Source organism: Lissotriton vulgaris, chromosome 1_1 (assembly GCF_964263255.1).
Source record: "Lissotriton vulgaris chromosome 1_1, aLisVul1.2, whole genome shotgun sequence".
Lineage (NCBI taxonomy): Eukaryota > Metazoa > Chordata > Amphibia > Caudata > Salamandridae > Lissotriton > Lissotriton vulgaris.
In genome coordinates this window covers 1,550,425,160-1,550,438,456 of record NC_141685.1, presented here as the reverse complement: position 1 = coordinate 1,550,438,456, position 13,297 = coordinate 1,550,425,160, and the positions used below count along the sequence as shown (strand labels likewise).

At 46.0% G+C, this 13,297-nt stretch overlaps 1 protein-coding gene across 3 annotated transcripts in view; it reads left to right on the top strand.

Annotated features, from left to right (window-relative positions):
- The window catches only part of KITLG (KIT ligand), a 160,637-nt gene that overhangs the window by 90,158 nt on the left and 57,182 nt on the right, over positions 1-13,297 (top strand). The gene's annotated exons all lie outside the window — the stretch shown is intronic.

The following is a 13,297-nucleotide window of genomic DNA, read 5'->3' as shown; positions in this document are numbered from 1 at the left end:
AATGCGATACTATGCTGTGGCACGTTTGCTGGTTTCTTGGTGGATTTTCGAATTGACAAATTGTAGATGATTTACACTGAGTCTAGTTGCTTGTTTACTGGTTTCCCAACATATAATTTAGTGCTATGGAAAAAAAACTCCAATTAACTCCAGTAACGGCTCGAAGCTGAAATACACAAGGTATTTTTGTTGTTGTTGTGTAAATACTGTACGGTTGCTGAAGTAGGTGGCCTTCAGTCCATAAGTGTCATTCTTGAACTCTTGTCAGCCTGCAGCATAATCTGCACAAAGAGCGCATACTTTCCAAATGTTCTACTGTACTGCTCTGAATGGGTAAGCGTGCCTGTTAGTTGTAGGGGCCCAACTAAGGTTCAAAGCGTGCCTGAAGGCGTTGCGCAACTACGACTGTCATTTGGACCAAGCCATAAATTTTCAAGCAGTTTAAAAAAATGTCACTTTTTTTTAAATCAATTTAAGAAGTGAAACAAAAGTATAAGTGTGATATATAGTTTCTTCTGTTGTGAGTAAAAATTAGAAGTAGAAATTTCGAAGCTGTAGCCCGTGCCCTAAAAAAGAATTATTTCTTATTGCAATTTTTTAGTTTTTAAATATTCATCTTCACCCAGTCAAGAAGTCAGCTCCTAGAGTTGCTGACAAGCTGTTTGCATCCTAGGCAAGTGATGCCCACTCAAATTATTATTACATTTTATTCAAATAATTTCGTACCTCTGTAGTTTACATGACATAACATTATTTAAAATATTTTCATTTTTAGTTGATATCACACTTTGTGGTGTACTTCCCCTGGCGAGACGGACTTTAAAGTTATTCACAAATAGGTCTCAAGTTAAGCCCCTTGGTACGCCCATGACCCTTCTCTCCTTTGACCAACTTCGCACTGCTCCTCAGTGTAGAAATAGACTGGGAATTTGTTTTTATATATATATTTTTCTATTATGGAAAAAATAATGCCTATTCGACTAAAAAAATAAATAGTGTTCAATATTCCTTCCTTAGAAATATTTCTGGTTTCTATTATTTTTATCACATATTTGTGGCACCCAAGAAATGCATGAGAACTGTTCCACCTTGTAAACCATACCCCTATGTTGTGCGAGTTCATTCTTCATACTTTTCCAAAATATGCAAGCACATTTTGTTTTTTTAATCTAATGCATTCTCATATTTTCTGGAAGCAAAAGATTTTAGCTGTGCTTTACCAATGGCGTGAACGCTGAGAGGAAACTTTCCATTGTTCTCTTTACATTTCAATGTTGAAAAGCAAGGCATACTCTGAACTAATAATTTAATTGCTGTCCTGTCTCAATCCAAACTACTTTATTATTTATTTCGGGTCCGTTTGAAACCATTTAAATCCTCATTAGATGAATTAAACTAAAGGATCTATAAAATACTCCTGCAATCAGCCAAAATATGATGATTACAATAAATAAAGCAATACAATTAGGCAGCGTCCTTTCTGCTTCTCCTATTTCATTCCCAATATGTGTTGCAAAAACAATTCCAGGAAGCACAAAATGATCGTGCCCTGATGAAGCAATGACTACCACTCGGAGGATGTTGTGGTTCAAATATGTCAGCCCTGCAATGTAGTCAACGGTGTGTGCTGTCACTTTGACCATCTCTTGCATTTTTGTGAATCCATATCAAGGCCATCACTATTCAAGAGTGGAGTGTTTATCCAAATCAAATTTATGCTCTGCACCAAACTCATCATTTTCAGTGATTGGTCCGGCACATTGGGAAGAGAAGAACAATATCGTATTGCAGGGGCTATGGTTTAGAATTATGGTAGAGTCGACTAACCTTTAGTACTTTTAAGCCTTGGTTTGTTATAGGTATATGCAAGTACTCAAAAGGAATAAGAGGTCCATATTAAATATGAAATTAGGGATGTTAGGTGTCCTTATTTCTCAGTGTATTTTAGCGCCATTATGAATGGCGCACCTATGTCCCCCACTTGGGCAGGGGCTGAGATCGTCCCTATTTTTAAAAAGGGTTCCAAGTCCCTACCTTCAAATTATAGGCTGATCTGCCGCATTGACAGTACCCAAAAGCTGTTCAGCCAGGTTATCCTGAATCAGCTGTTTGAGTGGTTATCGGACTAACATCTTAATACCCTTGCAGGCTGGTTTTAGGAACAGTGTAGGAACCATGGATCAGGTGTTTCCCCTGCAACTTTTATATTGGAAATGTGTTTCTTGGTGGAGGCAGACTGTATGTCATTTTTGAGGTTCTCCAGTCTGCCTTCGACCTGGTCCCTAGAAAGATTTTGATGGAGATGCGGTTGCTGGGGTACTTTGTTGTTATCCTCAATAGATTGCACTTGAATAATTATGCTCCGGTTATGTGTGGACGGCAAAGTTAGCTGATGAATCCTGTTCCTGTTTGTTGAGGAGTTAGTCAGGGATGCGTATTAGCTCCAACACTTTTTTTCTTTTATATATTAGTGATTTGGTATTGCAATTGGAGCAATGTGAGGGAGATGCCTCACAGCTTACTGGGGTCAGGATCCCGGCCCTCCTGTTTGCAGACGATACTCATTTGCTATCAAAATCCCCTATGGGGATACAGAATCGTTTTGATTGCTTTAGGCCCTTCTGCAGGCAGTGAGAGCTCGAGATCAACCTCGGCAAGACCAAGTTTATGGGTTTTAACCCCTGTCCAACCACTCGTCCTAACCCAACACTTAATGGAGCGACCCTGGAAAGAGTCCAGGTATTTGAATACCTAAGAGGTTACGCTCACAGTGAGCTTTGATTGGATGTCCCATATTCGGGTGTGTGACCTCAAACTAGAGAAGCTCTGCGGGGGTATTCTAAGGGAGAACTGAGCTCCCTACTTACATCCAGTGTCTCCTCCTCTTGAGATTTACAGAAGTCCGGCTTTAGGGGCTACCCTGTATGGAGAAGTACTTTAGGGTTTTTAGGATTCCCGCGAACCAGAAACAATTGAAATCAATTTGCAAGAAATCTTTGTGGCCTCCCAGTGAGCACCCCGCTTTTCCCTCTGCGTCTTGACTATGATCTCAAATGTATTAATGATGTAGTGGTTTGAGGTCACTCTTGTATAGGCATAGATTGTTGGTCACCACTGTACTACTCTTTTTGCATGGCTGTTGAAGATGTTATAAGGTAAAATAGGGTTTGTTAATCCCCTGGCTTCAGCCTATGAAAGCGAATATTTAATTGTATTTTTTATTTTATGTGACTTATATAGCGCCTGATTCACCCCGTGCGGGGTATCTCTGCGCTGAATATAGCATGTTAAAATGCGTTGTTGAACTTGGCCCTTTTTACAGGGTCATCCCTGAACTTTTTGCCTTCCTCCTGTCTTTTGTCTGACCTGTTTTTGTTGGTTTTATGACTCTGGGCACTTTACCACTCCTGATCAGTGCTAAAGTGCATATGCTCTCCCTATTGTAAAATAATGTATGAATTTGTGATTCCATGATTGGCTGGTTTGGTTTACCTGTCAAACCCTAGTACAGTGCACCAGGAGTGCCCAGGGCTTTTAAACCAAATGCTGCTGGTGGGCTTGCAGCACTGGTTGTGCCACCCACAGAAGCAGCCTGTCAGTGTGTCTAAGGTCTGCCATTGCAGAACCTGTGTGCAGTCTGATACTACCATGCTGACTAGGCAAGTGCACTCAATTGCCAGTCCCTAAACCTTTCCTTCATATCAGACACCCCTATGGTAGGCCCAAATGCAGGGTGCATTGTAAGTATAAGGTAGGACATGCCCTGGTGTGTGTGGCATGTCCGAATAGTGAATTACAGCCATTTTAGTTTTTCACTATTGCAAGGCTACTTGTTCTCCATAGGCCAGAATGGGCAGTTAGATTACATTTTATAATCCTAACTGACTCAGGGAACATGGTAGAAAATCAAATATAGTATGCCTGAACTTAGAATGATAAAATACATCTTTTAGTGAAGTTGGATTTAACATTCTGTGTTTGAAAATACCACTTTTAGAAAGTAGGTATTTTCTTGTCTAACTATCCAAGCCTGCCTCTGCTAGGTTGCGTATTCCTTGTCTGGAGTTTGAGTGACAGGGCTAGGGGATTCCAGGAGACAGGGTGAGACAGCCCAGTGGTAAATAGAGAGATCTGCATCTAGATGGGAGGGAGGAGTTGCGCCTGGGACCTGAAAAGGGCTGTGCCTTCCCTCCATAATGCTGGCTCCACCCCCTGTGGTGCGTCTGATGTCTCTGCCCTGCACTGTGAAAGAAGAGAAGGAGTCATGTCAACAGTACTCCAGGGCTGTGCCTTCCCTCCACAATGCTGACTCCACCTCCTGTGGGGCTTCTGATGTTACTGCCCTGCACTGTGAAAGGAAAGAAGGAGTCATGTAAACAGAGTGCTCCAGAACTGGTTTGGATTCCGCAAAGGCCCCTCTGCCCTCAGAGGACAAATAATTTGGGGGTATAAATAGTGGGACCCTGATCCCAAGAATTTAGATTACTTTTGGAGATCAAGAAGTAACCTTTGCTGAGGAGTGGAAACAGAAGAAACTGAGGAGAGACTACCCCTAAGCTGAAGTGCTGCTTGGGGGATTGGCATGCTGTGTTTGCCTGACTGTCAAAGAAAGGGGAAAGGACTTTGTGTGCACTTAGTTCAACTTGTAAAGGATCTCCAAGGGCTTGATGGAAGAGCTTGCCTCCTGCTGAAGTCTCAGGGACATCAGACTTCACCCCCAGCTCCCCAAAAGTTCTTTGGAAGTGCCTGCTGCTGTTTTGGGCCTTCTGAGGGACTGTGTCGCGAGGTGCTGGAAGCGCCTCGCAACGAAGAAGCGTGTCGCCGTCGCTGCTTCTGCCGTCTCATCGTGGATGTTGCTGCTGTAGCTGTCGCAGTGTACTGCATCAAGAGAAGTGTCTCACCACGAAGAAGCGTGTCGCCATCTCTGCTGCTGCTGCTGTCGCATTGTGGACTGTTGTAGCGGTCTCATTGCACCGCATCAAGAGAAGTGTCTCACCGTGAAGAAGCGCGCCGCTGCTGCTGCTGCCGCATTGTGGATGTCTCCGCTGTAGCTGTCTCATTGCACTGCATCAAGAAAAGTCCCTTGCATCCACGGAGAAGCATGCCGCCATCAGAGCTGCTCTCTTCGCATCACGGAACAAGGGTGTCGCCGCTGCAGCTGACGCATCGAGTCGAGACTTTTTTGCATCATTGGAGAAGCATGCAGCAACAACAAGAAAATGACATCTTTATTTCTTCGCATCAAAATTTCAACGCATCACCATCTTTGCAACACTTTTTGTTGCCCTGCTTGTCGAATCTTAAGGTACATTGACTGTGTCGCATTTTAAGATCTAATGAGAACTAAGCTAATTCTACCTTTTTAAATACAGTATCGTGGATTTTTGTCATTTGTGGTCGTGTTAAATCTATATAAAGAATACTTATTTTTAATATACAACGGTGTGGTGTCCATCTGTAGTGTGGTCACTGGATTACTGTATGTGGTCACAAATGCTTTACACACTACCTCTGAGATAAGCCTGCCTGCTTGTGCCAAGCTACCAAGGGGGTGAGCAGGGGTTATTTTAGGAGTGTACCCCCTTACCCTGACTAGAGGCAAGGGTCCCTATTTGTCACATGTGCCTACCTGTGCCAACTAGAGACCCCCCAAATCTAACCTGCATGCATTCACAACGCTGGAGTTTACAATAAGGTCATTACAACGACTGTTCTTATCATGCGTGCCATTACATTGCTACTCGTATCAACGACTTGCTGTAGGGGTCACGCTGGACTTAGGAATAGTAGAATTTAGTATTCCTACTCCAGTTTGTGCAATAGCATGGAAGGTGTTGGATTTAAAATCCAACACATTCCCTGGTGTTGCACGCCGCCTACAGCAAGTCGTTGATATGACCTGCGATGTAATGGCATGCGTGGTAACAACTCTGTTGTTGTAACGACCATGTTGTGAACTACTGCGTTGTGTTTACAGCATTGTAAACACTGTTTCCCATGAAGGCTTGTTTGGGACAGATTAGGTATTCAAATTTGTGGTCATCTTCTGATGATGGTGGACTAGTCTCCAAATCTGAGCTAAAAAGTGCTTATTTGCAATATACTGGTAACCAAGCCTTATGTTCTGAAAGGGAAGTATCGCTTGCTGATTCTTTTTTAGGCTTCAAAATAGATTACTGTAGGGAAACCTGTTTGATTGAGATCGAACCTCCTCTGTCAAAAACCCTATATGTTAAATTTTGCTTAGGGACTCTTCCCCAACACTCCATCACAGCCAAAGGGAAGCACTTTCTAAGTGAGGGTGATAGTTCTTGTCCATTTTGCCCTCAGGTTGAGGAGCTGGCCATGCCATATTTGTCTGCCCAGGTTACCAAGTAATCAGAAATAAGTGGATTTTACTGGTTTATCATAACTTGGGGACGAGGAAGTATAGGATTACATATAGGATTTTAAGAAGTAACATCGGTCAATGTGTTGTGTTTCCTGTATCCCAATTTTTGATGCATAATTGGAGGTACAGTCATAAACATCGGTTTAGCTAGTGGGTTTTATGTTTTTGGCTTCAATGAGTTTGGTGTACTTATGGGTTATTAGATTTTACTGAGTTTACTTATATCTTCCACATCTTCGATTGTGGATGCACAGTGCGTTGGTTAAAATTGGTTGGACACATTAATGAACTGGTATTTTGTGTACATTGTTTTTTTATTTATTGTACTAATATCTTTTTATTTTATAGATATGTGCAGATTTTTTTTTTAAACATTTTTTGACTACTTGCAAATATGAAATTAATAAACTGCAAATGCCATAAAAATCCGCTTTCATCTGTTTGCCAGAAAATGTATAAGTCCCTGGTATTTTCTAAATTAGACCAACATACTCATTTGTGCCGGTGCGGTTCCGAATAAGGTTTGGTGGTCCATCTCACCCTGGCCTGCTCAACACCTTCATCCCCTTTTGCGATATTAGCACTGGGCTCTCAAATGGAACATAGTCGTGCTAGTATTAAGCATCTGTGCCTTACCATTCAGGTGCGCAGCCCGTTCTGAACCTCTTCTGCTGCTTGCCTATTAAACAAGGACATTTTTATATCACATTATATTTAGGAAGCCATTAACCCCTTCCATGCTCATGACTAACCCCAGCCGTCATGCACTACGGTGCTCGTGTGCTGATGACGGCTGGGGTTCGTCACGGCCCGCCCCTGTTCGTGCTGTTTACAGCACAGCAGGGGAATCGCGGCCGCATCGAAGGGGTTAATACCTGTCCACTTCTATCCATATGAGGGATGTGAGACCTCGAGTTCTGTTACACTCTGATCACAGTGCTCACAAGCTAAAGGCCATTGTGGTCTACAGTATCTTCATGAAAACTCTCAAGGCTTTGCTTCTTCAGAGAAGCTTTAGTTTGTTAATTGTCTCCTGTGCACCTTGCTGTACTTACTGCGCCCCTCCAATCTATCTGGCTCCTCCCTGTGGTGTAGTTTGCTCTATATGTGCACCCTATAAATTCATTCAATTATTTTTTTGGGGGGGTTTGCCATTTCGGGAACTTTTTTTTTTTTTTTTTTGTATGGCTTGCACGTTCTTCCTCAGGTCCATGTTTAGTGTACTGTGTATACTTTCTAGTAATCGGATGACTTACGTTTTATGGGCATGTCAGTCTGAATATGCATTGGTCAGACAGTCTTATTTCCAGACTAAATATATATTTAACCTGCAGTGATATTCCAAGTGCATATTGTGAGCGAGACAGACTTTATGAGCAGCCCAAAGAGCTGAAAACAATATTTCACAGTTGGTCTTAGTAAACGTATAATGGTCAGGTTACCTAGAAATAGTCTAACATGAAGCAGAATGTCAGTTTTGCTTAAAGCTCAGTGAATGTGCATAATTAGAAATGTTAATCATTTATACATGCAGAACGACTGGCGTCATAGCAGATTGAGCTGCTACGGCTGTAAATGATCAAACCTTGCTCAAGTCGAAGTATTTATTTGTTATGCGGAACTTGACTTATCTGAATGACTCATGAAGTATGTGGAATTCAAAATGAAGCCATTGTCCCGCCCCATAAACCTAAACACTCCAAGTTAAGTAAAAAGAAAGGGGGCTATGTTTGGTAAGTCCTCCTTGGGTGCCGGCTCTTGTGAAATGCTTTGTTTCACAAATACATTTTAGTAACTATGGGTCCAGATGTACGATCGTATTTTGCGGTCACAAATGGGAAGTTGGCTTGTTTGTGACCACAGAATAGGTCCGTCCCATATACAAACCCTATTTTGCGAGTCGGTAACCTATTACCAATTCGCAAAATTGGGTTTGCGGCTCGCTATTAGGAAGGGGTGTGCCAAGGGGTCCCTTCCTAATAGCGAGTCGCACTTCGATGTACGATTGTTTTGCAACTACAATTACGGGCGCAAAACACTCAGTTTACCACCTACTTCAAGTATGTGATAAGCCACTCTCGCGGGAAGGTGTCCCCAGGGGACCCCTTCCCCTTTGTGAATGTATGAGAAAATACTTTTCAAGAGCAAGCATGGGTCCACGGACCACTGCATACTATTAAAAAATGAAAGAGAAACGTTGTATTTTTATTTTTTAAATGCATCCTGTTTTCCTTTAAGGAAGCAGGCTGCATTTTGAAAATTTTTAGAACTGCTTTCTTTTAAAAGGCAGTCACAGACTTGGTGGTCTGCTGACCCCAGCAGGCCACCATCCCTAGGAGTGCTAGCCATTCCCAATGGGGTTGCAAATTGCACCTGCCTCATGAATATTAATGATGCAGGCAATTTGCGACCCCATTAGGAACACAAACCGTGTCTGAGACACTGTTGTAAATTACATTTTGTGATTCGCAAATTGTGAGTCACAACACAACACAATTTGCGACTCGCAAACGGTAAGGGTAGTAAATCTGGCCCTAAATGTTCTAAGCTACTTGCAACTGGGAGAGGTGTCCCATTTTGCTAACCAGTTAACTTCACTTGGAAGTGTCCTTCCCTGAATGTTATTTTTCAACTTGTACAAGGCTATTTGGTCGTTTAACTAAGACATTTGCCATGAGCATTGATGTAGCTAACAACCACCATTGTTTTGGCCACCCTTTGTGCTTATCCACTCCTCTCACATATCTTTTGAATTACGAGGGTAAGCGAGCGAGTCACAGACCATGTCCCCGTTGTCCTTGCATACTTTCTGGTGTATGTGATAATGGAGCTGCTCATGCCTCAACTGACTGTGTCTCCAGCCAGCAATGACCTCTGTGTTGCTGAAATGCTATTGTTTAATTATATTGTGGAGGATACCTCAAGATTGTATTCTATTTGTGAATTGAATGCAATTTTGAGGGAGTGCTTTAGACGAATATAGTGGCCCTTGAAATATCTTGATTTCTTAATGAGTATCCTACACAGGCAGGCTCGCAGGCAGGTCGCTCCCCATGCTGCTGCAACGCTCTGCTTGCATTGTTTTTGCCTAATCTAGTATTTTTCCCCTGTGCCTGTACTTGCTTTCTTCCCCAGACTTGTTTTTATTCCCCTGTGCCTACACTTGCTCTTTTGCCTAAACTTGTTTTTCCTCAGTTCTCCTGCGTCCCCCGCCCGTTTTTCCCACCGCTGAGTTCCTGCGCCGCCCCCCCCCCGCAATCCCATTTGCTGCCCTGCTGCCGCCTCCCAGCTGCTCCTCCTTACCACATCCCCTCCTATGGAGGCCGCGCAGTGGCATCCAGAAGGCGCACCTAAGGCACACCTGGACTGCGCCCAGCGCCAGGACCCCTGGACCCCGCAAACGCCACAACGCGCGACACCGCTCTTATGCGAGAACCCTCCATGCACTCAACACCGGATGATCACACACCTGCTTCCTGGCCGCTCCGAAGCACACCCACAGAGCTTTCACCTGCCAGAACTGTAACTTCACAAGCATCCGCCCTACCATGCTGCCAACCAGGAAAAAAAACCAACCACCTCAGATGCATCATTCTCAACACCTGCTCCGCCCGCAAACACGCCATTGAACTCTGGGACCTACTCTACTCAACCTCCCCAGATGTCGCCTTCCTGACGGAGACCTGACTGAACCCCACCTCGGCACCCGACATAGCCATAGCTGTCCCAGAAGGCTACAAGATCACCCACAGGGACCGCACCAACGGAGCAGGACGAGGAATGGCCATCGTCCACAGGAACACTGGCAGTCTCGACCAACACAGACTACACCCACTCTCAGTCTCGACCAACACCGACTACACCGCTGAACACCTGCATTTCCAGATCCACACCGACCCAAACACCACCCTCCGAGGAACCTTCATCTACAGACCCCCCGGACCCCGACCACAGTTCAGCGACTCAATCACCGACTTTGTCAGCACATATGCCCTAGCCTCCCTGGACTACATCCTCCTTGGGTACCTGAACTTCACCTCGAGAACAACCACGACACCAATTCCACCACCCTGATTGACAACCTAGCCAACCTCTGATGCAGACCACTCCTCACAACACCCACCCACTCTGCTGGTCACACGCTTGACCCCATCTTCTCCGCAAGCCCTCACGTCTCCTTCAACCACACCACCGAACTCCACTGGAACGACCATCGCTGCATCCTCTTCACCTTCAAGAAACCCACCACGCACCACCGCACCCACCAACAGATCCCTCGCCGCTGCTGGAGCAAAGTCACCGAAGTTCAGCTAACCACCACCCTCGCCCAGAGCCCACCTGCCGACACCGCCACCCACAACCTCAGACAGTGGATCAACGACTGCGCCAACACCCTCGCCCGATCAAGAAACCCTCCAACAGTCACACCAACAAGAAAGCCAGCTGTTTCACTGAAGACCTCCTGGCCTCCAAGCAAACCTACCGAAAGCTGGAGAAGATCTGGCTCCATGAACGAACACCGGACAGCCACACAGCCCAAAAGAACGCCACCCGCAGACACCATCACCTCATCAGATCCGCCAAAAGGGCCTCTTTCAAAAACCGCCAAGACAACAACGCGCACAACAGCAAAGAGCTCTTCTACATCGTGAAAGAACTCTCCAACCCCAGCTCCAACACCAACGACGTCCCACCCTCGCAAGACCTGTGTGACTCACTGGCCACCTTCTTCCACCGCAAGATCGCAGACATCCACGACCGCTTCAACGCCACGACCGCCCCGACAACCACTGAGCCCTCCGCCACCATCTGCACCAACTGCCTGCTCTCCTGGACCAACATCAATGACTATGACACCATCAAGATCATGAACACCATCCACTCTGGATCTCCGTCAGACCCATGCCCACACCACATCTTCAACAAAGCCAGCACATCCATCACACCCCTTTTCCGGAAAGGCATCAATACCTCCTTCGAGACAGCAACCTTCCCGAAGAGCTAGAAGCACGCCGAGATCAACGCCTTACTCCAGAAACCCAAGCGGACCCCAAGAACTTCCAGCTCATCTCCCTGCTCCCGTTCCTGGCAAAGGTCATCGAGAAGACAGTCAACGAACAACTGACCCGCTACCTCGAGGAGAACAACATCCTGGACCCTTTCCAGTCCATGTTCCGCAGCAACCACAGCACCGAGACTGCCCTTATCGCCGCCACCGATTGACATCAAGTCCCTGCTGGATAACGGAGAATGGCAGCCCTCATCCTCCTGGACCGGTCAGCTGCCTTTGACATGGTTTGCCACTACACACTACGAACACGCCTCCAGAACACCGGGATCCAAGAGAAGGCTCTGGACTGGACCACCTCCTTCCTCTCTGGCAGAACACAGAGCGCCTGCCTTACTCCGTTCCGCTACGAAGCCACCGAGATCATCTGCGGCGTACCCCAGGGCTCATCCCTCAGCCCAACTCTGTTTAACATCTACATGGCACCGTTCGCCCAGTTCGCCCGTCAGCACGACCTCAACATCATCTCCTACGCCGATGACACCCAGGTGGTCCTCTCCCTCACCAAGGACCCCCACACTGCCAAAACCAACCTTCACGAAGGAATGAAGGCCGTTGCTGAATGGATGAGGAACAGCCGACTGAAGCAGAACTCGGACAAGATGGAGGTCCTCATCCTCGGATCCACCCCTTCGACCTGGGACGACTCCTGGTGGCAGACTGCACTGGGAACCGCTCGAACACCCACCCACGGACCACGCACGCAACCTAGGGGTCCTCCTCGACTCCACCCTCTCCATGACTAAACAGGTCCATGCCGTCTCCTCCTCCTGCTTCAACACCATCTGCAGGATCTACAAGTGGATCCCCACTGAAACGAGAAGAACTGTCACCCAGGCCCTCGTGCGCAGCAGGTTGGACTATGGAAGCGCCCTCTACGCAGGAGCCTCTGCCAAACTCCTGAGATGGCTCCAATGCATCCAGAACGCCTCTGCACGCCTGATCTTCGACATCCCTCGCCGCAGCCATATCACACCCCACCTGAGAGACCTGCACTGGCTCCCGGTCAACAAGAGAATAACCTTCAAGCTCCTCACCCACGCACACAAGTCACTCCACAACACCGGACCAACGTACCTCAACAGACGACTCAGCTTCTACACCGCCAGCTCTGCTCTGCCGACCTCGCCCTTGCCACAGTCCCCCCCCCCCGCTTCCGAAGAGCGACCTCCGGTAGCAGATCGTGCCACCAAGACCTGGAACACCCTCCCCATCCACCTACGGCAGACCTAAGACCTGCTGACCTTCAGAAAACTCCTCATGACCTGGCTTTTCGAGCAGTAGCCGCATTCCCCACCTCAGCGCCTTGAGACCTTCACGGGCGAGTAGTGCGCTTTACAAATTATATTATTGATTGATTGATACACCAGCTTGCCAAAGTCAGCCAGCAGCTTGAGTCTGGTATTCACTTATTGAATAACTCAGAACCATTGTGTACCATTTCTTTTGTTGTTGTACAAAATGCATAAAGTCTTAACGTTATGACCCCAAATAGAAAATCTATTGCCACTTCCAAGGTTGTTCAAGGCCCTACAACAATACTGTATAATTTTAGTGTTTAATTTGCAGTGTTGAGTTGTTTGCCTTACAGCTTGGTTCCCAATATTTCCATAGCTGTCTGCTAACGAAGGCTTCAAGTATGAGGTTAAGGGAGACATTGATGTGATGCTGCTCTAGAATGTTGTGTAATAAGTTTAATCCACTCTTCCTGGCACAGTGGCAGGAAAATGACTGGTACTGTGCCATCGGATAGGTAAACATTATGTGGTGAGCCAGAAAGGGACAGACTACTTGTACTTAATTAAACCCACAAATGAAAAGCTCATCCAATTAATATT